This window comes from Macaca nemestrina, chromosome 1, assembly GCF_043159975.1.
Source record: "Macaca nemestrina isolate mMacNem1 chromosome 1, mMacNem.hap1, whole genome shotgun sequence".
NCBI lineage: Eukaryota > Metazoa > Chordata > Mammalia > Primates > Cercopithecidae > Macaca > Macaca nemestrina.
The window spans coordinates 75,058,434-75,082,098 of NC_092125.1; the positions used below are offsets into that span (position 1 = coordinate 75,058,434).

Below are 23,665 nucleotides of genomic sequence, written 5' to 3' on the forward strand. Positions count from 1 at the left end.
AGTGGATGTCCTGGTTAAACTAAAGGCCCCTGACATGCCATCTACACCAACCACCCTCTGCAGCTCTGGCAGCATGCTACCAGGTACGGATCATTATTTGGTTAAAAAGACCAGAGGTAACTCTCTGCAGGATCCAATTTTGTTCTTGCTTGGACACTTGAGCATTTGTTTTAAGGAGGACACACAAAGCCCGGGGCACAAGAGGGAGGAGGCAGTGGGTTTGATTCAAAGAGCCTGGGTTCACATCTCCACTTCGGGGAAATCCCTGAACCTCTTGATAATTCAGTTTCCTTACCTGCAAAACAAGCATAGTGACCGTACCTACCTTACAGGGTTGCTGTGAGTATTAAAGATTATTTCAAAAATGCCCCTAGCACAAAGGGACTCAGTAAGCAGTAACTTCTCTGAAAATTCATCAGAGGGCTACAAGTTTTAGTATGGTATTTACTGCAGCTGCAATCATCACCCCTCAACTGATAATTAGTGAGATAATAATTTCTTAATTCTCTAAACAAGATAAACAACAACAGACCCTCACAGATGACATAGTGAAACTGACATTCCTCAAATAACTCAGAGGGTTCTACCTGCAGATGTGATAATTCTGCAAGATACAAGTAGCTTAATCAAACCCTCTGGTAAACTTCAAAGTTTAGGGGATATTCTGGATATTCTGGTAAATGTAGTGTGAGATTGCTAAAATTAAACAAAGTCATTAAAAAGCGCACTTAGCGTCTGTTATAAACAGAAACAGCTTCTTTTCTCCCAAAGATACTTACATTTTTCCCCCTTCTTATCTCTTTACTGCTGGGAACTGCTGAGCTTAACAAAGTAAACTTGGCTTTACTTATCAGAGTGAGCTCAGGAAGCCCTAAGAGGAGGGGCAACACAAACACCCGAGAATGAGATGTTCAACGAGAAGCCCGGAAAACAGCTTTCCGCCAACAACTCTCTGGCTGTGGCGTGATCATTAGGTGGGTTCAGATTTTAGAAACACAAATGGGTCATCTGAATTGTATGTGACTGCAAACCCCAGCCATTGCCCGGAAGTCAGGTATTCTGAGGTTCGAAGGCAGGTATTCTGAGGTTCGAAGCGGTTGCTGAGATCTGTGCATTGAACAGTGATATGAAGAATGCACGAAACAGAAAGTTACCCCCTTCTGAACTGCCCAAGGAAAATTCCACACCCAAAATGAGATTAAGGGCCCAGTGCAGATAGGGCAACTTTTCAATACCATGCAACACAAAATAGCATTTTATTTCATTCAAACTAGAATGGTTTCAGAATTCTTGTGAAAATCCAACATAGGCTGAATTCTCCTTCATACTATATGTAATGAAAGATTAACCGAGCAAATTAAAGATGCAAGGAATACTACAGGGACGGAACTTCAGTAAACCTTAAGACTTTCAACACACTGTCTGCAAGCAGATACTCTGGCTGCCCATCACACACAGAATATATTGTGCACGCCTTACTGGGGGCGACAAGGCTGAATGCAATCGGGTCTGAGCTTACCTGCCAGTCTCAAGTCTAGACACTCCTTCATTCACTAGGCTCCAGTCGTGTTGCTTTTGTTTTCCTGTTCTTTGAACCACCCCAGCTCATTCCCACCTCCAGGCCTTTGCACTTGCTCTCCTGTCTGCCAAGAACATTCCACCCTCAAATCTTCACAGGATCAGCTCCTCCTCCTTGTTCAGCTCTCAGCTCAAAGGTTACCCCTTAAAGTTCAACCCTCCTCTGACTGTTCAGTTGTTCTCTATCATATCCTCAGTTTATTTTCCTCCTACCACCACCCTCTAGAATTCTGGACAGTCCTCTTTGTATATTTAGGTAATAACGGACCACCTCTGTCAGACATTAAGGTCTGTAAGTGCTGGGGCTCTGTCTCCTCGTCACCATTGTAGCTTCAGGGTCAGGAGCAGAGTTCGGAAATTAGTAGATTCCCAAAAATATTTATTAAAGGAAAATGAATTACAAAATATCTAATATACCTGTTAAAGAAATTTCTTTCTTCTTCTTTTTCTTTTTTTTTTTGAAACAGGGTCTTACTTTGTCACCCAGGCTAGAGTGCAGTGGAGCAATCTCAGCTCACTGCAACCTCCAACCTCCGCCTCCCAGGTTCAAGCGATTCTCTTGCCTCAGCTCCCGAGTACCTGGCACTACAGGCATGCGCCACTATGCCCTGCTGATTTTTGTATTTTTTAGTAAATACAGAGTTTCACCATGTTGGCCAGACTGGTCTCAAACTTCTGATCTCAGGCAATCCACCCACCTTGGCCTCACAAAGTGCTGGGGTTATAGGCGTGAGCCATTGAGCCCAGCCCTGTTAAAGAAATTTCTGAAAGATCTCTACCTAGAAACAATTTGAGGATATGCACAGTATGTACTGGTGATTAACAAAACATACTTTCTTAAACTTGACATTTCAGACATTTTCCTAGTTTGAACTAGCGAGTTCTCGGCCTTTCCGTTATATATCCCCTCCATTCCATTTCATTGATCTAAACTGAAAGAGAAAAACTATCAAAATCTGTATAAATATAATAAACTAAAATCAATGTGCTGGTGATAGTTTTATTTCCTTAGCATCATTGTGAAGCAGCAGAATATGCTCCTGAAAAAAATCTCAGTACCCAGACTAAGGTGGAGGGAGAGGCTAGATGGTGACTTGAACTCTCCCAACCCACATAATCCTCTAGCATCTACAGGCTATTTGGGCCTTTGTCCATCACACACATAGCCAAGAAAGCACAGCCTCAATTGAACAGCAAAGCCCTCTCGTGCCTCACCCTGAGGATGCCCTCTCCCTCCTACTTCCCTCCCTACCAGCCAACTTGCCTCATAGACTCCAAGACACATTAACATCCTGGAAACAAAAGATGGGCATTGTGAAAATACACTTATCATAATGAAGAGATTAATGTCACACAGTAGTGATTGACCTGAATGAAGATTACTTCCTAGGACATGGGACCCAACACCTAGAAGAGAGAAAGCAAAGAAAGAATCCAGAGAATTTTTGCAATATTACCTACATCCAAATGACTAGTGTAGAACTTCTCTTTCCCTTTCTTAAAGAAGTAGTTCAATACATTGGTTCTCTTTTAATTTTTGTACATTTAGAGGTAAAGATCATGTTCCTAAAACAAGAAATGAGACAAAGTCCTAAGCATGAATTCATGCATAGCATCCAGAGGTGCTGCTCATGTTTTCTTTGTGTGTATATTGATAACTGTCTGCATGTGTGTATATATTTGTGTTTGTGGGTGTATATGGTGGGGATGTGTGTAGACATGTGCATTAATTTGGAACATTGAAAAAGTTGGGGTAGGACCTGTCACACTGGGAGAATCTCCAAGAGCTGGAATATTCTGAGTAGGTAATAGTCTATGTTGTAAACTGCTCATGCAGCAGGACTGAGGAAAAGGCATCGCCTGGCCACCGGCTGTTACTGACTCTGGGAAAATGAAAATACAGCATCTCTGCACCTGCTCACCTGATGGTGAAGGAAGGAAAAGCCATTACCGAGTGACAGGAGACAAAAAAACAAAATCCACTTCAGCAACTCATCCCACTGCTGGTGATTAATCTCACACTCCCACAGCCTGATGCACATTAACCAGATAATTAATAATTTCTTTAGGGATTCCGGCTCGGCAACTGTTATATCAACCTGCACAGCATTAGGAGGGAGATGCTACATTTGTGATCAAACGTCTGGAACTGGGAAAAGGACTGTAGATGAACAGTGAGGGCTTTGCAGCAATTTTGTGAGCCTACTTCAAAATGAACAAGTATGGTATAAGTAATCCTGTGTTATTTTTTAATCACTACTATTGGCCACACTGAAAAGCCAAGGAATAGTGCTTTCCCTTGTACCTCCATAATCACCACCACCAGTAGATAGCTCACAGACTTGAAATCACATGTGGTTTACCACTATGTGTGCAAAATAGAATATACCAGGCATATCTAACTTCTAGAAATGCATCTTTTTAAAAAGTACATAATCTAAGACACCTCCCCCATCAAATCAAAAGTTTCAGAGAGTGTTTGATCAGAACAATGCCAGTTGATGTATTTCTTGTTCTTGCTGGGTCTAATTCACATCTATCTAAAGGAAGGCAGGCACAAAGAATACAGATCACCCTTTCTGAGTCCCCTGTGCAAATGTACCTTTCTTCTCTCATGTTAAAACATATTCCACAGGGAGAAGCCAAAACCTCTTTTTTATATATATTTTTATTAAGAATGTAAGACTATGAATAAAATCCTAAGGAGAAAAATAAATTATAAGCACTGCCTATTAAAACGCTCACCATTAAAATTCCAACTTATTCATGTTCTCGCCTAATGAGAAAAATAGCACATTGAAAATATTATTACAAATTTCTCTCAACTCTATCCAGGATGCTATTTGGATGGAAAAGAAACAAGAGTATAATCCATCCTTGTCGGAAATCACAGTGGACTTGCTGGCAAAAACCCTGGGTTGAGGCCTGCCCACTGTGTCTTGGTATTATATCCTCCAGCTTTCCTGAGGGAAGCTATCATAGGCAGGCAAACAGCACTCTGCATGGGCTTTGCCATGGGAGTGTTAATCAGGATGGTTGGCAATTACAGAACGTGTCCACCTTATGTGTACCCAAAGGAGAAACTGCCCTCAGACGTCAGGGCTAGGAGAGCCTGGGATTCTCCTAAGAGTCGATCACGCAGACAAGGCAAAAATTTAGGGCTGAGAATTTTGGGGCTGGGAAGCAGTTTAGAGCCAAATCAACTATCTATTTCCAGCAAATTTGCAGGACCATAATAGAGGTATCTTCACACACACACACACACACACACAAACACACACACACACACACACACCAATTTCAGCTTGCTAGGACAGCCTAAATTTTTCCACCCTGATTTTCAGAGGTTTTTAGATTATACAGTATGTCTTTATGCAAGTCCCCTCAAATCATCTTGGAGTAAAGTAAGATAATGAATTGGACAAAAAGAGAGAGAACAAAGAAAGACAAACTGTAAAATATTGGACAAAACACAAGATCACATAACAGAATAGTGAGACCTGGAAGGACTTGGGATTTACCTAATGTTGTTGGGCACTCCCTAGGTACAAGGCAATGTGCCATATGGTAACACTGCTAGAAAAAAAAAAAAACATAGAGCTTCCTCTATAGCATAGGTTTCACTCTTTGATTTGGGTTTAGGGAACAATTTTTTTCAATATTAAAACATATATTATGAAGTAGAATGCAAATTTCACATGCACACAACAGATAAATCAGGGATTAAAGAAATTTTTTTTTGTTTGCTACTGGCCATTTCAGGCCAGATCCTCACAAAGCACACATACATATTCCTTGACCTCTACTTTTCGAGTACATGGGTAGAAATTCTGAGAAATATTTGACTAGATCACATTTATAGAAAAGTAAAATGAGACCCAATGGTATGACCTTGTTGAGCCTTGGACTAAACTGAGGGTAATAATATTTCACTGGGTGCCTTCAAATGTATATGTGAAGAATATCATCATCTATGAAGCAATGGTAACTATAAAGTCTCAATCAAAAGCACCTGCAGTTTAGATTCACAAAATTTTAGTTTTCACCAAGAACTCTACAGCCATCCCCTATCTAAGAAAGTAAGAACAGGAGTGGCCTGGTGGTTATGAGTTACCAAATCACAATACCATGGATAGTAACCAGTTCCCATCAGGTAAAACTAGACTGGAAAGAACTGACATCATAAGGTATATTAAACAATCCTTGAGGATAAAAGCCTTATGTAATTTATTTATTTGTTTATTTATTTATTTTTTAGATAGAGTGTCACTCTCACCCAGGCTGGAGTGCAGTTGTATTTTTAGTTGGGACTGGGTTTTTCAAATTGGCCAGGCTGGTTTCGAACTCCTGGCCTCAAGTGATCTACCCACCTCAGCCTCCCAAAGTGCTGGGATTACAGGTGTGAGCCACTGTGCCCGGCCTCCTGACATAATTTATTTGTGACTTCCTATACCAAGCACAAAGCTTATAGTAGGCACCCAATGTATTAGGCGCATAGTAAATGTTATTAGAACCACTATTCGTTGAATAGAGAGCCGAAGGATAGACTCAATTAAACCTAAAAGCATTAAATTTTTATGCGCTCTTTTCAAAAATGCCATCATTAATAACATCATTAATAACAACAAACAAAACACACAAATGAACAAAAATAAAAGAACCCAGAAACATGAATGTGATTCAGAACAAAAAACATTGGATGTAGAGTCATAAAACCTGGCTTAACTCCCTAATTTTAAAAACATTTTAGCTATATAAACTTAAAGGGGGGGATTGCAATCAGATACAGCCTATTTACTCATTAAGATACATAGAATAATAATACCAACCGTACAGTGTTGTAAGGAATGAGTTTATACGAATATAAGAAAAAATTGTCAAATAATAAAGTACTAAAATCCATTAGTTACTATCCATTATATGATTGCATGAGATGAAAAAACTCTGCTGAAACACACACACACACACAAACACACACATATATACACACACACACACACACACACACTGTGGGTTTTTCTCTCTCTCACATGGCTTGATTCCAAAGCAAACTAAACCAAGATCCTTACAAACTAGAAACAGTGTTTTTAAATAACTACACACCATCTCAGCCACTAATTATTTTTAGGATTTTACTATACGCCGCTAATTGAAAGTGTTCAGTCTTTTCCATTCATTAGTTTTATTACAAGCACTCCAATGAATTAAAGAAAAATCTGCCATCACCACCTTCCTTGAAACTTTCACTATATTGTCACAAAGGCCTTGACCTTACAAAAGCAATTCACATTAATTCAGCACAAGTCACAGGACTGGACAGAGGATAAAAATTTGGCATTTCTAATAAATAGGACACTATTGAATAAGTTTGACAGAAGGCTATTATACTCTTGATGTCAGGAAATGGGGCCGACAATGCTTTCTTTGTTACGGTGAGGGGCATTATGCATCACCAACTATACGGAGACTCTATTGGTGGGGCCAACCAAATGTGTGAAGTGAAGCACTCCTTAACAGGATTGTTACTTTATTAAAAACTTGCCTATGTACACTGAGAAGAATTGGACTCTGAAAAGATGAATTGCAAAGATCACTACTAAGAAAGCTTTGAGACTGTAGGCATGTCTACATTAAAAAGCATATACTGAAGCATAGGTAACTCTGTACTTCAACATAAACATTAGGTCCATACATCTGTTACTTTTGTTTATTAGCAGTGACCATTTATTGAATAATTTTTCAGTACAGTGCACTTTACATGCATTTATTCTGCATTTGTTTATTCAATATACATCATCTTATCTTGTAGGTCTTTTAATTGTCTTTTAACAGTTGCAAAGAAAAGGAAAAGAGCTTGGAAAAAGTACATTACAGTTAAAAAGTTATTTTCATACAAAAACTTGCTCACAGATGTTTATAGTGGTTTTATTTTTAATTGCCCAAACTTGAAAGCAACCAAGATGTCCTTCAGTAAGTGAAAGGATAAATAAACTATGGTACATCCAGACACCAGAGTGTTATTCAGTGCTAAAAAGACATGAGCTATCAAACCATGAAAAGACATGGAGGAACCTTAAATACACATTCTTACATGAAATAACTCAATGTGAAATGGCACACATCATATAATTCCAATAATATGAAAAGGCAGAACTGTGGGGACAATTAAAATATCAGTGGTTGCCAGGGGTTGGGCAAGGAGGAGGGATGAATAGGTGGAAAGGATTTTTAGGGCAGTGAAACTACTGTGTAATATTATAATGGTAGATACATGTCATTGTACATTTTTCCATACCCCTAGAATGCATGACACCCAGAGAGAATGCTATTGTAAACTTTGGATTTGGGTAATAATGACATGTCAGTGCAGGTTCATCAACTGTAACAAATGTACCTCTCTGGTAGGGGATGCTGATAATGGAGCAGGCTGTGCCAGGGTCAGGGAAGGATATATGGAAACTCTCTGTACTTTCCTCTCAATTTTGCTGTGAACCTAAAACTGCTCAAAACCTAAAGACTATTTAAAGAAGAAAAAACAGGCCAGGTGTGGTGGCTTATGCCTGTAATCTTAGCACTTTGGGAGGCTGAGGCAGGTGGATCACATGCGCTCAGGAATTTGAGACCAGACTGGGCAACATGGCGAAACCCTAACTCTATTAAAAACACACACACAAAAATTAGCCGGGTGTGGTGATGCGCACCTGTAGTCCCAGCTACTCAGGAGGCTGAGGTGTATATATATACATATATATACACACACACACAATATTGAATATATTATACACACAATTACATATATATAGTCAGCCTTCTGTATCCTTGGGTTCCACATCCCTGAATTCAACCAACCATTAATTGAAAATATTTGAGGCTGGGCATGGTGGTTCACACCTGTAATCACAGCACTTTGGGAGGCTGAGGTAAGTGGATCACTTGAGGCCAGTAGTTCAAAAACAGTGTGGCCAACATGATGAAATCTCATCTCTACTAAAAATATCAAAAATTAGCTGGGCGTGGTGACACATGCCTGTAATCCCACCTACTCATGAGGCTAAGACAGGAAAATCACTTGAACCCAGGTTGTGGAGGTTGCAGTGAGCTGAGATCGCACCACTGCACTCCAGAGCAAGACTCTGTCTCAAAAAAGAAAAAAAGAAAGAAAAAAGGAAGAAAAGAAAATATTTGAAAAAAAATTGGATGGTTGCATCTCTACTGATAATATGCAGACTTTTTTTCCTTGTCATTACTCCATAACAAATATATTATAGCAACTACTTACATAGCTTTTACATTGTATTGAGAAATCTAGAGATGATTTAAAGTATATGGGAGGATGTGCATAGGTTACATGCAAATATTACACTATTTTATATCAGGGACTTGAGTATTCATGGATTTTCGTGGGGGGCGGATGGCTACTGGAAACAATCCTTCATGGATACTGAGGGATGAATGAATATGCATCCTTTATACTTATATTTTTCCAATGATATCAAAGGAAAGTGTAGAAAACATTATGTTTAATATTTAGGGTTTAAAAAATGTGTCATTATTGCTTCACGTAATCAGTGGATTGTGGCTTCGAAAATAGGAGACCTGGGTCCAAGCGTGATTCCTGCACTTTTTCCAGGCTTGCTCACTCTGCAGCCCTTGTCGATCCCTCAAGCATGCTGAGTCTGTTTCCTGTTTCTAAGATGGGAATAAAAATAGCTTCCCTGTCTACCTCAAAGGGTGGTTATGAATATCAAATAATGTAGTGCATGTGATAAGCACTTTACAATGTATAAAACTCTATATGCTGTAAGTCATTGTTATTAATGATAATTATAAACCTTGAGGAAGCCTGAGAAATTAGCTATCGTTATAATTATAGCAGTAGTTGCAAGGTTTTTACCCTTTTCTGACTTCGAGAGGTCCACAGTTATGTCTAGGGGAATTAGGATGAGGAGAAAAATTTTAAAAATCAATGCATTTTATTTCTATACTAATAAACAGCAAACTACAATGCTATTTTTGCAAACGGAAATGACAATATGGAAAGCACCAGAAAACTTCATTCCAGTATGCACTGGTCAAGAAAAATCTATTTCAAGTTCTTAAAAATCATATTAGCTCCCCGTCCCCCCACCCTGTTTTTTTAACTTAACACTGTCTTCCTGTACTGCTATTTCCATGAGCTCTGCTATCAGCTGAAGATAAAGCGAATCCGTTGGCAGGAAAAGCTTGAGTTCTAATCTCAGCTCTGACACGGGGGATTAATAAACAAATATTTGTAATGTTTCCTGAAGAGGAAAATTCTGGTTTTTTATTAGTATTAGCAGCATATTCATGTGTGTACTTGACTCTAGTGTAGTATCGCATATTTAACACTGATTGTTATATGAGCCTCATCACACAAACGAAATAAAATGTTACTTATAAAAATGCGCACTCTTTTCCCATTGTAAGTTAAACACATTGCTAAGAGGCCATTTTTCAAACCATCAGTGGCCCTGCAACTCTCTAAAAACTTTCAGCTTTTCTCAGAAGGAAAGCTCATATAAAACATCTCGGTATGAAAAAAAGACTTTGACCACGTAAACACGTCTAATTGTCTGCTGACATTACCAAAAGAAACTGAATTGTACAATTTTCAAAAGTGCTCACTTAACTAATAGTGCCAGTGGTTTGATCTCGCGCATGTTACCCCTTGATACTTCCTCTGCCAAGCCAGTAGAGTACCTGATACCAGTGTTCCTGATGCTCAATATAATAATCTGGCAGTGGTGACCATTTGCAGGCGGTCACCATCTCTCCCACCCTAATGCAGTCTATGCAGCATTGGCCACCATAATCACTGTCTGGCCGGAGGACAGAGGGATTCAGAAGACAGATTGGGCAACAGGAAACATACCCTTTACCTCTTTCCTTACTCCATCCAGAAGCCTCAGGCTCTGAAAAAATGTTCACAGCACAGGAGGGATTTGTTTTTAAGTACTAATTTCCCAGACCTTTATTCAAAGATCTAAATGTAAGTTGAAGAACCTGGAGGGAGAATAATACTGCTAGTCACCAGTATGTGCCAAAGTATGTACACGATTTCCAAATTTCTCCCTCAACTCTCCATCAGTAAACATGGAGGGTCCCCAGAATCTCTTCCATCTCTGGATTTTCCTTGGTGTGACTGCCAGAGACTGCCATACCTCTTCACGAGTTGCAGCACACATCCTGTGGTTGCTAGTTACCCGGGAAGCTTCTGGTTCACCACTGTGTGGGACAACTTGAAGAAGACAAAGAAGCTACATAAAGCAGCAAGGTCACCACTGCTCTGCATCTGAAAGGATGCCCAAGAGCCAGGTGGTCCCTCACCCTCACATCTGTTGATTGGCATGAATAGGCCAAATACGTCGCCACAACTTAGAGAAAAACAACCACGCATTCCTCTCTCCTTAAGGAGGCTGCAGATGGGGTGGAGAGGAAAAGGGAGAAGGTGCTGTTTCAACACTTCGAACATTTAAAGTTCAACACTTTGAACGCAACATTTTGCATTCATACAAAATCAAATCAATCTACCATCCAACCCAAAACAGCCAAGATAGCGAAAAAAAAAAAAAAAAAAAAAAAAAAACCTGGAAATGAGTACTTGATTACAAAGAGAAATCTGAACTGCTGTTACAGCAGCAGAGGCACAGGATGCAAGGCTGCATCTACTGAAGAGAGTCTCCTGAGGAAGACTGGAAAAAGAGCTGTGTTAACTGACATCCAGGTAATGCTGAGGAAAGAACCCAGGAATGTCTATTTCGGCAAATCAGGAGCTTGCTGTGTGCACCGGAAGTGCTGATGGTGTCACAGCAGCCCTCTTCACACACTGTACTACCTCGGGCTTCCAAAGGAAACAGCCAGTGACAGTATGCAGCATGACAGTTCACATCCAAACTCTAGGAGATCTTGTGAACTATTCGCCAGGAGAGGAAGATGGCTATTTTCCTTTATTTCATACTTTTAAGAACTTTTAGTCATTTGTGATTCTGTCTTTCCCTACCACTGTGTGTGTGTGTGTACATGTGCCCACCCACTCTCCTCTCCCTTTCAGCCCCAATTCAAGCATTAACCTTTGATGTAACATTTTTGCTCCTCATCAGAATGGAAAGAATGAGCTTCAGAGAAGCAATTGAGTTGAGAGAATAAAAAAGATGACATCACTTCAAACGTGGACTTGCCAGAAAATTATCCTTTCAAGTGCTCCCCTGTGTTATCAGCCAGGGACCCTCAGCTCTCCCTGACCGCTGCATGCTGCCCCTGTTTCATATCTTTTGATCACCATTTGTTTCATGTCACCGTTCATCATGCCCCCCATGTGTGTATGTGTGTGTTGAACTTGTGTACTTTTCAAAGTTCCTGTCAGTGCTCACTTTATAAACTCCCAAGTGAAAGATGGGAATTAATTAGCATCCGTTATTAGTTTGATAATTCTGAATAAAGTCAATACAAACATTTACATGGCATTTGCCCAGGAAGAGGATCAGGAATGAGAATTTGGGGACACATGCTCATGTTCTTTCTGATACACGCACCGCCAGGCACGCACAGCAAGAAGGCCCTGGGGATGGGTCCTATACCACTGCTGTGTTCCTCTTTTCCTCTAAAGTACAAAGTAAAGAATCTTCTAACATTTTCTTTTTCAGAATTCATTCATGTCAGAGGTAGACCATTTTGAGAAGTGCTCAAATACCAACGGATCCTGTTCCTCCATTTCTCACCCTCATCTCACGAGCAAGCACAGTGAAAATATACAGATACATTACAGCTAGAGTGATCTGGGTTCCAGCTTCACTCAGCTTGGGTCTTTTTTTTTTTTTTTTTTTTTTTTTTTTGCTATGTAAATGACCACCCAAAACTCAGTGGTTATAAACAACCACCATTGTATTTGCTCACGAGTCCATAATCTGGGCGGGGCTCAGCGGCTCCCTTCTGTTCATCTTACTGGTGGTTGTTCATGTGACTGCATTCAGCTGGCTAGTTGGCTGGGATCTGATTTCAACCGAACCTCTCTTTCTCCTCCCCTAGAATCTCAGGGTCTCTCCGTTTTCCTGTGTCTCTCTACATAGTCTCAGCATGCAGTCTCTCCAGCAGGGTAAATAGACTTTTTTTTTTTTTTTTTTTTTTTTTTTTTTTTTTACCAGGTGATAGGGCTTTCAAGACTACAGAAGTGAAAGCTGCCAGGTCTACTAAATGCTTAGGTCTGGAACTGGAACAAGATCATTTCTGCCACAGTCTAGTGGTTAAGTGAATCCCAGGGCCAGCCTTGATTCAAGGAGTGGTGACTACACGAGTGTGAGTATAAAAGACACGGTTCGCTGTGAGCAACCAATGTAGCCAATTACCACTGACACGCAACAAGTCACCTGATCTGTACACTTTGATGTTATGTTTCTCATCCATTAAAGGGGAAAATAATAATTCCTATTTTATAGAGATCTCACAGTCAAACATGATAATGAATGTGATGTGGCTAGCACAGTGACTGACACCCAGTAAATACTCTGTCAGTGGTCTCTTTCATATATCCCAAAGTACTTGGAATTTGTAATACCCAGAAATTTGTGAGTACCTTCCTACAACCGTCTACCCTTCCCACAAGAGCAGAGTCCACAGTTCATGTTAGTCATCATAGAAGTCACCCCAGTGCCTAGTACAGAACCTGGCATTGTGTGTTTGTTGAATGATTATGTGATCAGATGAATTGGTACTCACTGTCTCCAACCACTCACTTCTACAACACATAGACAGATTGAGCTATTTCACAAGAATTTCTTATCCGCAAATTAAAAGTTATCAAATTCAATGTCATGAGCAATCATAGCAGTCTGGAGTTCATCTTCACCTCTTTTTAAATATAGTATATGTAGCAAATTCCCCAAAAATATTTTGCCAGATTTCCACTGCCTCAATTTTAAAACTCAGGCGCACTATAAGAAATATGTAATCCATATGTCTCTGATTCATTTTTACCCAGTTCATCAAAATGCTGTTTTTGTATTAAATGTCAAAACGCCTTTTATGTCTTTATTTATGAGCCCTTTAAAGTTGTTATTTTTAAGTGATGCTAGAACATGTTTTGTGAAATTTAAAATCTACAAAGGCATTTGTAATTCAATTCCAAACATCAGTTTCTGGGACAGTTTTGTTTAGTCCTGAGAAAATTCCTCTTTTCAAACATGGACTTTTAAGATTATTTTAAGTATCCCACATTCTCACATTCTTCATTTTAAATGTACTAATGAATAGAATCAGCTATATGTACACAGAGAGTTTGGAAAAGCAATATGTGCCCTGCTGTCTCTTTCAAAGGAACACCTTGCTGTCTCGGTCACCTTATTCTGCCTCAACTCTATAAACTGGCGTGGGGAAAATAAGCCTGCTATGTGTTACCTATTTTTAAGGCTAAAACAAACTGCAAATTTTTCTTCTCTATAATTCTAGATAGTGCAAGCTTCTCTACGTAGATACACTATATGCTCAGCTTACTCCTCACATGCAAACTTCATCAAATCCTCTTCCTGTCTCTAGAGATTCCTTCCTGGTCTGTATTATTATTTAACTTTTCACTATGAGATTTAAAAATAAAGATGATAATGACCTGATGGAACCTTTCCACAATTCAAATTTCTGTGATAAACTGATTGTGCTTTGAGTTAAAATTTAAAAATATTTATAATAAAGCAGAATGTTAGCTAAAAATAAAAATAATCTATAAAAGTCAAGGTTATATTGTTTAAAAGGCCCTATATTTGAAATCAGAGAACATGAAAACCAAAGTAAGATTCCTGATGGTAAATATGTATAGATATAATTTTATATATATATAATTATAGGTGTGTATATATATAATCAAATAAACTCTGAAGTCATTTATTAATCTGGAAAACGAGGATAATGATGCCTATACTACCTTCATCACACACTTATGAATATCGAATGAATAATACAACATTTATAAACTACAAAAAATATTAATAATACTTAACATCTGGTATTAACTGTTACATATTTTTATGTCAGTTTCAAATATAAACCTGTGTAAATTCACTTCCTTATCTAATGTTTCTATTTCAGAGTAAAATTACTTATATCCAGCCACTAAGAAAACTATGGGAAATTAGCTTGGCATAACTTTGAAACTCACAAACGGGAGGCCTCACGTGCTTATTGGCTCTGGTTTCATGCTCTTTCTCTTGGAGCCAAGGGTTTGTTAATTCCAAGTCACCTGTTGAGCAAAGCATACTAGTGCTTCCCTTGGTAGGGAAAATGCCATCCACGTGGCATGGGTAACTTTATTTTCAATTTGTCAAAATGTTAATCATTTTAGGAACAGCACTTCGGGGGTTGAACTGAGAAACATCATATTTCAAAGGCTTTGTTGAGGAGACCAATCATACAGCTAGAACACTCAGGCTTGGGCTGAAAAGCAGCTCTGAAATTTGAACACCAACCAGTATAAATCTGTTGCTAGGTTAACAATGTTTTCTAGTAAACAAAGTTGCTTCTTCAATAACGCATTAAAACAGAATATATTCTATTTATTCTTCTCTTACAGAATTCAAGGAAAAAACAAACAACCTATCACCATAGCTAGACCACTTCTCAAGAAATCAGACAAGAAAAACTCACATTGCACATCCGAATTAGTCTTGCATGGAGGAGAAATATCATGTTTCTATACCACCACAGACCTGACCCTGGTGTTAATTTGAATTTTAAGCAGAACCATGCTTTTGCTTGGGTCCATCCCACCTGTCAGTGTATGGTAGGAGAACAAGATAATTACTTCCTCTTATTTCAAAATGCCAGACACCCAAGTAAGAGTTCCATGGAAAATGAACAGAGCACCTGCATTAAATTTTATTCTAATAAGTGTGAGACTGAGTATCACTGGCATCTTGTTAGGTTATTCAGGGAAATGGTGGCAGATGCCAAACGAAGCCTACAAAAGGGTGGCACTACGATACAAGAGAACGTCAGAAATGCACTGGGGAAGAACTTGCCAGCAGCAAGATGAAGTTGTATAATATATCATTCATTCACATGGCAGTGCTTCCTTCGCAGAAAATACAAGGTTGAAATGCAAAGTTATTGAGTGAAGGAAAAGAGCAATGCTGTGCTTGCACTACAAAACGAGTTTTTATTTAGTCCATCAAAATTCTAAAGATTGTAGACATAAAGTCTTCTTTAAAAAGTCATATCCAGAAGTTGGTATGGACTCCAGTCAGGGAAAATAATGATTTAAATCATTCAAATAGTGTTGGTCAAGATAATCAACGTGAGTCAAAATTACAAACAAGACATAGAAAATAGAGAACTCTAGTTGTGTGTGAATGTAGGGGAGAGTGTGTGTGTGTGTGTGCATATTTTTCTGTATGTACAATTGCGTGCCTGCATTTGCCAGCCATGGCATAGCCTTTCACAGTCATTAAAGAATTAGATGAGAATATTTAATGATGCCTTTTTATTTTTCAAGTTCACCATAAAAGAAACAACCAGAATAGATTGTTACTGATGTACAAAGAAAAAGACTTATATCACCTTGTGGTGGTTCATAGAATTTGAAAAAGAAATTCCTGAGACAAATGAAATCTAAGGACAGTCCCCAAACACTTACTTCAACACAATGCTTTCAATTATTATACTGCTGCCTTTTCTAGCTACAGGATTTCAATATGATCCAGCAGATAACTGGACATCTGCCCCAGGATCTGTCCTGGAATATGAAGGAAGAAGTTGAGGGAAGGAGCCACATGAAAAGGTCACTATTACAGGCATCTCATTCCCTACATATGTTTAATGCATCTTAGTGTCTAAAATTATTAGTGTTGTAGAGGCAGCATTATGCTGTGAGCAAGGCACACAACTCAGAGTTGGGCAGCAGAACTAGGTTTAAATCTCAGACCCAACATTACCTGCTTATGTGACCTCAAGCTGTTTTACCCGACTTAAAGATTTCCCTAAGCTCTGCTGTCTCATTTGGAAACTAAACTTAATGATGCAAATGGTATCCTGAATGGTCCAATTGCTACATGACTTTGAATCCGGATAGTCAAAGGATGTATCATTTAAAAAATAAAGTTGACAAGATTTTTTCCCATTTGATGGTAAGAAAGACATCATGTAGATACCAGACACATCTTTCATCAGGAGGCGGAGAGTAGTAGCAGCGTGGAGGAGTAAGACAGTGTGTTCTCTGCCTCTTAGTCACATGGAGACTTTTTGCAAGTACTTAACTGAACTTACTCTGTGCTCCCTCTGTGTTCCATCGGTAAGTCGAGGATAACATTACCTACTTCTCAGGGTTTGAAATGTAAGAGACATGATGTCAAGCCTCTGTCTAAAACTTCCCAAAGGCTTCCTATCTCTCAAAGAGTAAAGGGCACGTTCCTGACAATGGACTGCAAACTCCTACGAACTTGACCTCTTATTAACTCTGACCTCCCCTAATCCTCCTACAGAACTCTGGTGACAGCCTCTGCACTTCTTCACTTTGCACACTTCCCCAGACACCTAGGTGGCTGCTTACTCACTTCCTTCAAGTCTCTGCTCCAGTATCACCTGCTCAGTGGGGCTTTTCCACTCATCTTATTTCGAATTGCAACTCTACTCTCCTGCTTTCTCTCCATAGCACTTACCACCTTCTAAAATAATGAATTTTTAAAAATTTATTGCATTTATTGTCCTAACTCCTTTCACTGGAATAAAAACTTCAGGAGGGCAGCTGTTTGTATTAATTTTATTCCCCGCTGTATCTCTAAAGCAGAACTGGTACTTGGGATCGCTCAAGAAATATTTGAGATGAACACGTTTATTGTGCATTATCAAATGGCATGCTATCTAAAAAGGACAGTGCCTGGCACATGGTAAAACCTTAAGAATGACAGCTACTAGTTCTGGAGGGTGAAGTTTATAATCTTTGAAATTGTGAGTGGGTGTGCGCTGCTTTGGGCCAGTCAACAGTGGGATAACACCCCGGTTACCACCAGGAACTAACTGGAAGGCGATGATCTATTGCTGGTTCTCCCTATGACCCACCACGGACCTTGGGCACACCAGTCTCTGCATCTGTAAACAAATACAATAATATCTACTCTCCAGGGCAAAGAGAAGCTAAAGAAGGCTCTTACTGTCACTTGGTTGGCCATCACAGATGAAGCGTACACATCATTTTTTTAAAACATTGGATAAAATTAAAAATAATAGGAAAAACTGTAGCTTCTCTCACCTGATAATTTTTCTGGCTACTAAAGGCATCTTTCAGCCAGCACTCCCAGGCCCTGTCTGAGAGGATTTCAGACACAACCTTTTTAGTTCAAGTTGCAGTTAAGCAATAATGAGGGAAAACCCAGAGACTTTCCTGGGGAAATCTAAGGATCAGATTTGTCAGTCGGGGCAAGTCATTCTTTTCAACAGGGTAGAAAAATACAAAGAAGGATATAGGACTGGTCGCCTGTTCATTAACTGGGTAGAATTACTGCAGCAAGAAGGTTAATAATTACACAAGTAATTAACACTTCCTTCATTTTCATACTCTAATCCTATAGTTGCAGGATTTCAACTTTGGTCCCCGAGTCCGAAGGAAGATGAGAGCAGAATGGCAATGAATTGGATTGGCTTTGGAAAAGGAGCTGGGAAACAAGAAGATAGCCTGGGTTTCTAACCACTTTCTAATGAACCACAATGATAACACATGAACAATACCAGCAAGCACTTTAGTGTTTCCTGTGGGTTTTTTGTTGTTGTAACAATTGCAAGTCTTTGTGGCAGCAAGAGCCATACTGTCGTGCGCCATACAGGTATTTGACACCCCAATCTTCCCTAAGCCTCCACTCCTACCCTTTCATGCCTGCACACTGTATATTTGATGTCACTGTTTATTAAAGATAACTAATGCCCTAAGTCTTTATTTACTTCTGTTTATTGCTATTTTAGCAAGAGTCACCAGAGAGCAGCTATGTTTCTGGTCCACTCGGGTTCTTTAATCACTGTTAGTAGGTAAAATCATCTGTGACAACTAATCCAAAAAGCAGATTATATTTATTTTGGCTACAGTGGCTTGCAATTCGTTAAAATCAACAAAGCCTTTTCATTAGCCCCCTGCTGATGTCCTAAAAACAGACATTTCAAGGGTCTCAAAGCACTGAGCTACACATATGCAGCCAAGCTAATTCTGACAGATTCTCAGTGCCATTCTTAACACTAAATCTTATTAAACTAACAAACAAGAAACAGAACCCCTCTGCTTTCATACAAAGGCTTAATTAACATGCCTAAACTCCAAAATCAAAATCATAGCTGCAAAGCTCCCTGAATGTGGAAACAAAACAAACACAGAGACTGTGTCATTTGTTGAGCAAGATTTACCAAAAATCGGGACTTTTCTGCATTTTTTTTTTTTTCAAAAAATAATGTGGGAAAGGATTAGAAATGAGAACCATAGTGCCTGTTACTCAACAGTTCTGCATGGGCGTTCTGGCCTTCAAAAGCTGGGATTGTGATTAACTGGACCGTTGGTGGAGTCGGCAGATCGGAGCAGAGGATCAAGATCTTATTCCAGGGGTTGCCAGAGATTAGAAACAGTGGCAGCAGGTTTTAAGGACAGCATCATTCCATCAACATTCCACGCACCCACTTCCTCCAACCCTCACTCCTACAACCACGCTGCTGCATTTTTCGGGCACATTTCTTTTACTTGCCTTGACCACCTGGCTGTCCAGTGTCACAATGAAGGGCTTCTTTAACAATGAATTGGATTTTCAGGTTCAGCGTCAGAAATGGGGGCGTTCCAGGGAAGATGCTCACGGCAGTGACTCAGCCATCACCGCACCACCAGGCAGTGGCCATAATTAATGAAGGTATCAAAAGGTCTACTCAAGGAGCAAAGAAGGTAGACAATGATTTATGCTTACCTAAGAGGAAGATTATTTAGCTTTGCGAGAGCTTTCAAAATGAGGGAGCCCAGAATTATTTCGAGATGGCGTGATACCTCTCCAAACTTGAAGAGAAATTTGAGGAGTGAGCAAGTGGATCCAGAAATGAAGGGCAGGGGGAGCAGACAGAGGAAGAGGTTTTCTTTCCCACATTTCCCCCTCCATAGCTCTAATTGGAAAGCTGCTATGATTTGTGTATTTCCATGACTGCTACTGCAATGAAATTACTTGTTTGTCCCTCCAGCATAATCCTGAACATTGTCAAGGATGATTACCAGATGATACTTCACGCGCGTCTCTATCCTAACATGCAGATTTCCTCTGGTTGAAAGGGGAAGCCAAAAGCAGCCCTCGAGAGCAATGGCTCACTTGGTTCTTAAAGGCACACGTGACAAGCACATCAGGCTGCCTCCGAGACCAAAAGGTCCAATTCGCCTCCACAAGGGCCAATGTCCAGCAGCCCCTTCAGCCAGGACTTCGGCTTCTTTTGGTTCATTCCATAAGCAAAAGAACTGTCTGTTAGAGCAGATAATAAAATCCAGCCTAGAAGGAAATCCACATGCAAAGCCTCTCTCAAATCAGTTTTGTCCACAGGGAAAAGTGAGCCACATCTGATATACAAGTTATCATTTTGCCTCTCCATAATTAAAACTATTGTTGCCATGGCAATCCAAAGAGTGTTGCAAATACAGGAAAGTCTCATGTCATGGCTTTTTGTTGTTATTGATAGAGTTTGCAGCTCCAGCCAGGGTATATTTATGACAGGGTAGAAATGTGACTTGGGCAAACAGGAAGCCGTAGCAAGTGAGGTGAGAAGCTCTAAAACTTCATTATGTACCTCAGATACTGTTTTCAATTGTTCCGCAGCCCCCACCTGCCATATTCCACAGATAATAAAAGTATATGGTCTTTCTTATGCATATTTACATCTAGTAGCTCTCCCCAGCATACCCCAAAGCTTCCTGGTTTTCTTCTGTATCATCTGCTACTATCTACCCAAGAAGATTTTCAGGTCGTTGAAACAGGTCCCTTTTCTGAACCACCTTATCAAGCAATGGGAACCACAGGCAGTTCTCCCACAGGGAGACAAAGGTTTGGGGACTTAAACAGGATGGCTCAACAGGCTGAACGACTGTTGTTATGTAAAACATGTTGGCCAGGTGCGGTGGCTCACGCCTGTAGTCTCAGCACTTTGGGAGCCTGAGGAGGGCAGATCATGAGGCCAGGAGATAGAGACCAGCCTGGCCAACATGGTGAAACCCTGTCTCTACTGAAAATACAAAATTTAGCTGGGCATGGTGGTGCACACCTGTAGTCCCAGCTACTTGGGCGGCTGAGGCAGGAGAATTGCTTGAACCCGGGAGGTGGAGGTTGCAGTGAGCTGAGATCGCACCACTACACTCCAGCCTGGGTGACACAGCGAAAGTCCCTCTCAAAACTAACAAATAAACAAACAAACAAAAAACCTGTTAAGACAAGCAAGACTGCAGCGGTTCACCTGAGGAGTATTTCAGTTTTATACCTCTAAGGTTATTCTCAAATATAAGAGAAGAACATGCCCCTGAGGTTTTTCTGTTTTTGGGGGGACAGGAGGTTGGGTTTTTATTTTTATTTTTGGAGGCAGAGAACATACTCCCTCTTTTCCTGGTTTATTCAAAGTGAGTCTGATTGGCTGGGCGTGGTGGCTCACTCCTGTAATTCTAGTACTTTGGAAGACCAAGGCGGGAGGATGGCCTGAGGTCAGGAGTTTGAGACTAGCCTGGCTAACATGGTGAAATCTCGTCTCTACCAAAAATACAAAAATTAGCAGGCATGGTACCGTACTCCTGTAATCCCAGCTACTTGGGAGACTGAGGCAAGAGAATCACTTGTAACCCGGGAGATGGAGGTTGCAGTGAGCCAACATCGCACCACTGCACTCCAGCCTGGGAACAGAGATAGACTCTGTCTCCAGAAAAAACCAAAGTGGGTCTGCTGTTCACAGTTCATGATCACATCAGGAGAAAACAATCTGAGCGAGCAGAAGAAAAAGGCCATACAAACAACTCCACAGCCCTCAGACAACCCTGAAATCTGGCACACGTCTGCAAGCAAAAATCCAGGATGGATGGACCGGTGTTTTCCAGACTTGCCAGACCCAAAGGAGCACCTCGGGCACTTGTTAGAACACAGATACCAGGCCCCTGCCCTGGAGCCGCTGCTTCTGCAGATTTGTACACACCTGGGAAACACCAGATCACATGAATTTGGCCAGGTGCTCTAAGGGACACACCACACTCTCATAACTGAGTAAAAAACTAAATCCAGAGCCAAAGAAACTGAGGAGACAGAGGACTTGTTCCCTGGCCTGTTCTGTGGGAACAGGTACTTCAGCTCAACCACTTTCCTTCCCAGGAAAACCGAGAACACCTGTGGAAAAAAAAAATCACCCCTGTTATGTTCCTGTGGCTCTTACACATGAAATGTGAATCCATGAAGTCCAAAGACCAAATGGTTTGGCAATATTTATTTGGCAGAGGAGCGAAGGGGGAAAAGTTACGCTTATTTTTAAAATTTGTTTTTCAATGAAAAATAATAGGAGAGAAACTAGCCATTTAAAACTCAGGAAAATGAACTAGTTACTTGTTTTGTAGCCTGAGAGGGAAATTGCACTTGCAGCAATAGAGATACAAAAAAAAAAAAATGTATAATGTTTCACTTAATACTGGGGACAGTAGCTCAAGATGTTGAAAGAAGCATATAATATGTCCCCTGGGGGATCTGAAGGTAGCAGTGTAGGTGACAAAAAAGCCTGGAGGATTGAGGTAGAGAAGGAAGCTTTCATCTGGTCAAATGAGTAGCCAGAGTGCAGGGTGGAATGCTGAACACTGGATGCAGCACGCTGTCACTAAGCGAGCTCTCCCTGCACAAAGAATAGCCCAACAGAGCCCCAATTACTATATTTCATGGACACACTGTCTCACTGGAATACAACTTGTTGGGGGATTAGTGTCTAGAGAGAAAGTCTCAAATAAACTTTTATTAAAAGACGGGATGCTTAGAAATGGCAACTGCTTCTTTTTAATTCCAAATGCAATCCGAACCGTAACTCAAGAGTTCTGCCGTCTGACAACTGAGTAAAATCCAACGCTGTTCTTGAAATTTTATAGACATTCCTCTCTTTCTAAGTACATGAATAGTGTATATACACTCTTCAAAGACTCGATTTTTCTCTTTTGTAGCAAAATGGCAAGAGCCTATGGGAATGCGGTGCCTGGGGCAATGTTCCTTTTTGCTTAGAAGCGACCTGCTAATCACCTGCAAGTAATAATAGACTACAAGGGAGGCAGCCTGAAGACGGCCCCTCACCACCCCGAAGGGCAAGGGTTAAGTAGAAACAAAGCAAGGGAGTCTTTCCTGGCCTGAGGGAGCTCTGCAAAGTGACCAGTGAGAATCTCCCCAAGGATGGATCCAAGGGACTGAGGAGCAGCAGTTAAAGATCAGAGGCAACTTGAAATGGGCCAACGTGCTGAGCTTCTGAAGTAGAAAGAAAAAGGATAATACTTCCAAAAAGCTAACACAATTTTAGGGCCAGCCATATCTTGGAAAGTGACTTGCTCTGCCTTTAGGCTGAGAGGTTGAACTTGATGGGTAAGGCACGCCATCAGCCCCTCTCTGCAGGCTGGGAAATTTCCTTCAGGAATATGGCATTCTTTTACTCCAAGGCAGCACTGGTGCCATACTTGATGCTGGCACTGCAGGACGGGGCTCCCAGATCATGAAGGAGAGCACTAGCTTTGCAAGGGGTATGACGAAATCTGGCTATTCTTACTGGTGTACTTTAACCCAAGAGAACTTAGAGCAGACAATTCAAAGGGCATTAAAGGCTTAGAAAACTGTAGCTAAGAAGTTGTTAAGGGAAAAGAGTTTAATCTAGTTCCAATCTTTAACTTCGAAAGAATTCAGATACATGAGGGATTTTCATGGGGTGAGTTTTGGTAATTCCTTTCCAGTTACTCAAAAGACAAGGAGAAGAAAAGGGCCCAAAATAGTCTAGTTAAAAAGAAGAAAGTCTTGACCATGAGGGATTGGAACCTAATGGTGATTGTGGAATCTCTTTCTTCATATTATAGTTAATTACAGAATAGATATAC

At 40.3% G+C, this 23,665-nt stretch overlaps 1 protein-coding gene across 21 annotated transcripts in view; it reads right to left on the reverse strand.

Moving 5' to 3' along the window:
• The window catches only part of LOC105493516 (estrogen related receptor gamma), a 643,478-nt gene that overhangs the window by 405,886 nt on the left and 213,927 nt on the right, over positions 1-23,665 (reverse strand). For 2 of the 21 annotated variants that reach the window (XM_011761207.3, XM_071080723.1), the window contains exon 1: positions 1,520-2,002. The exons of the other annotated variants lie outside the window; for them this stretch is intronic. The gene's annotated coding sequence lies outside the window, so the exon portion shown is untranslated. Of the gene's footprint in view, positions 1-1,519; positions 2,003-23,665 lie in introns of those variants that run through there. 21 annotated transcript variants of the gene reach the window in all.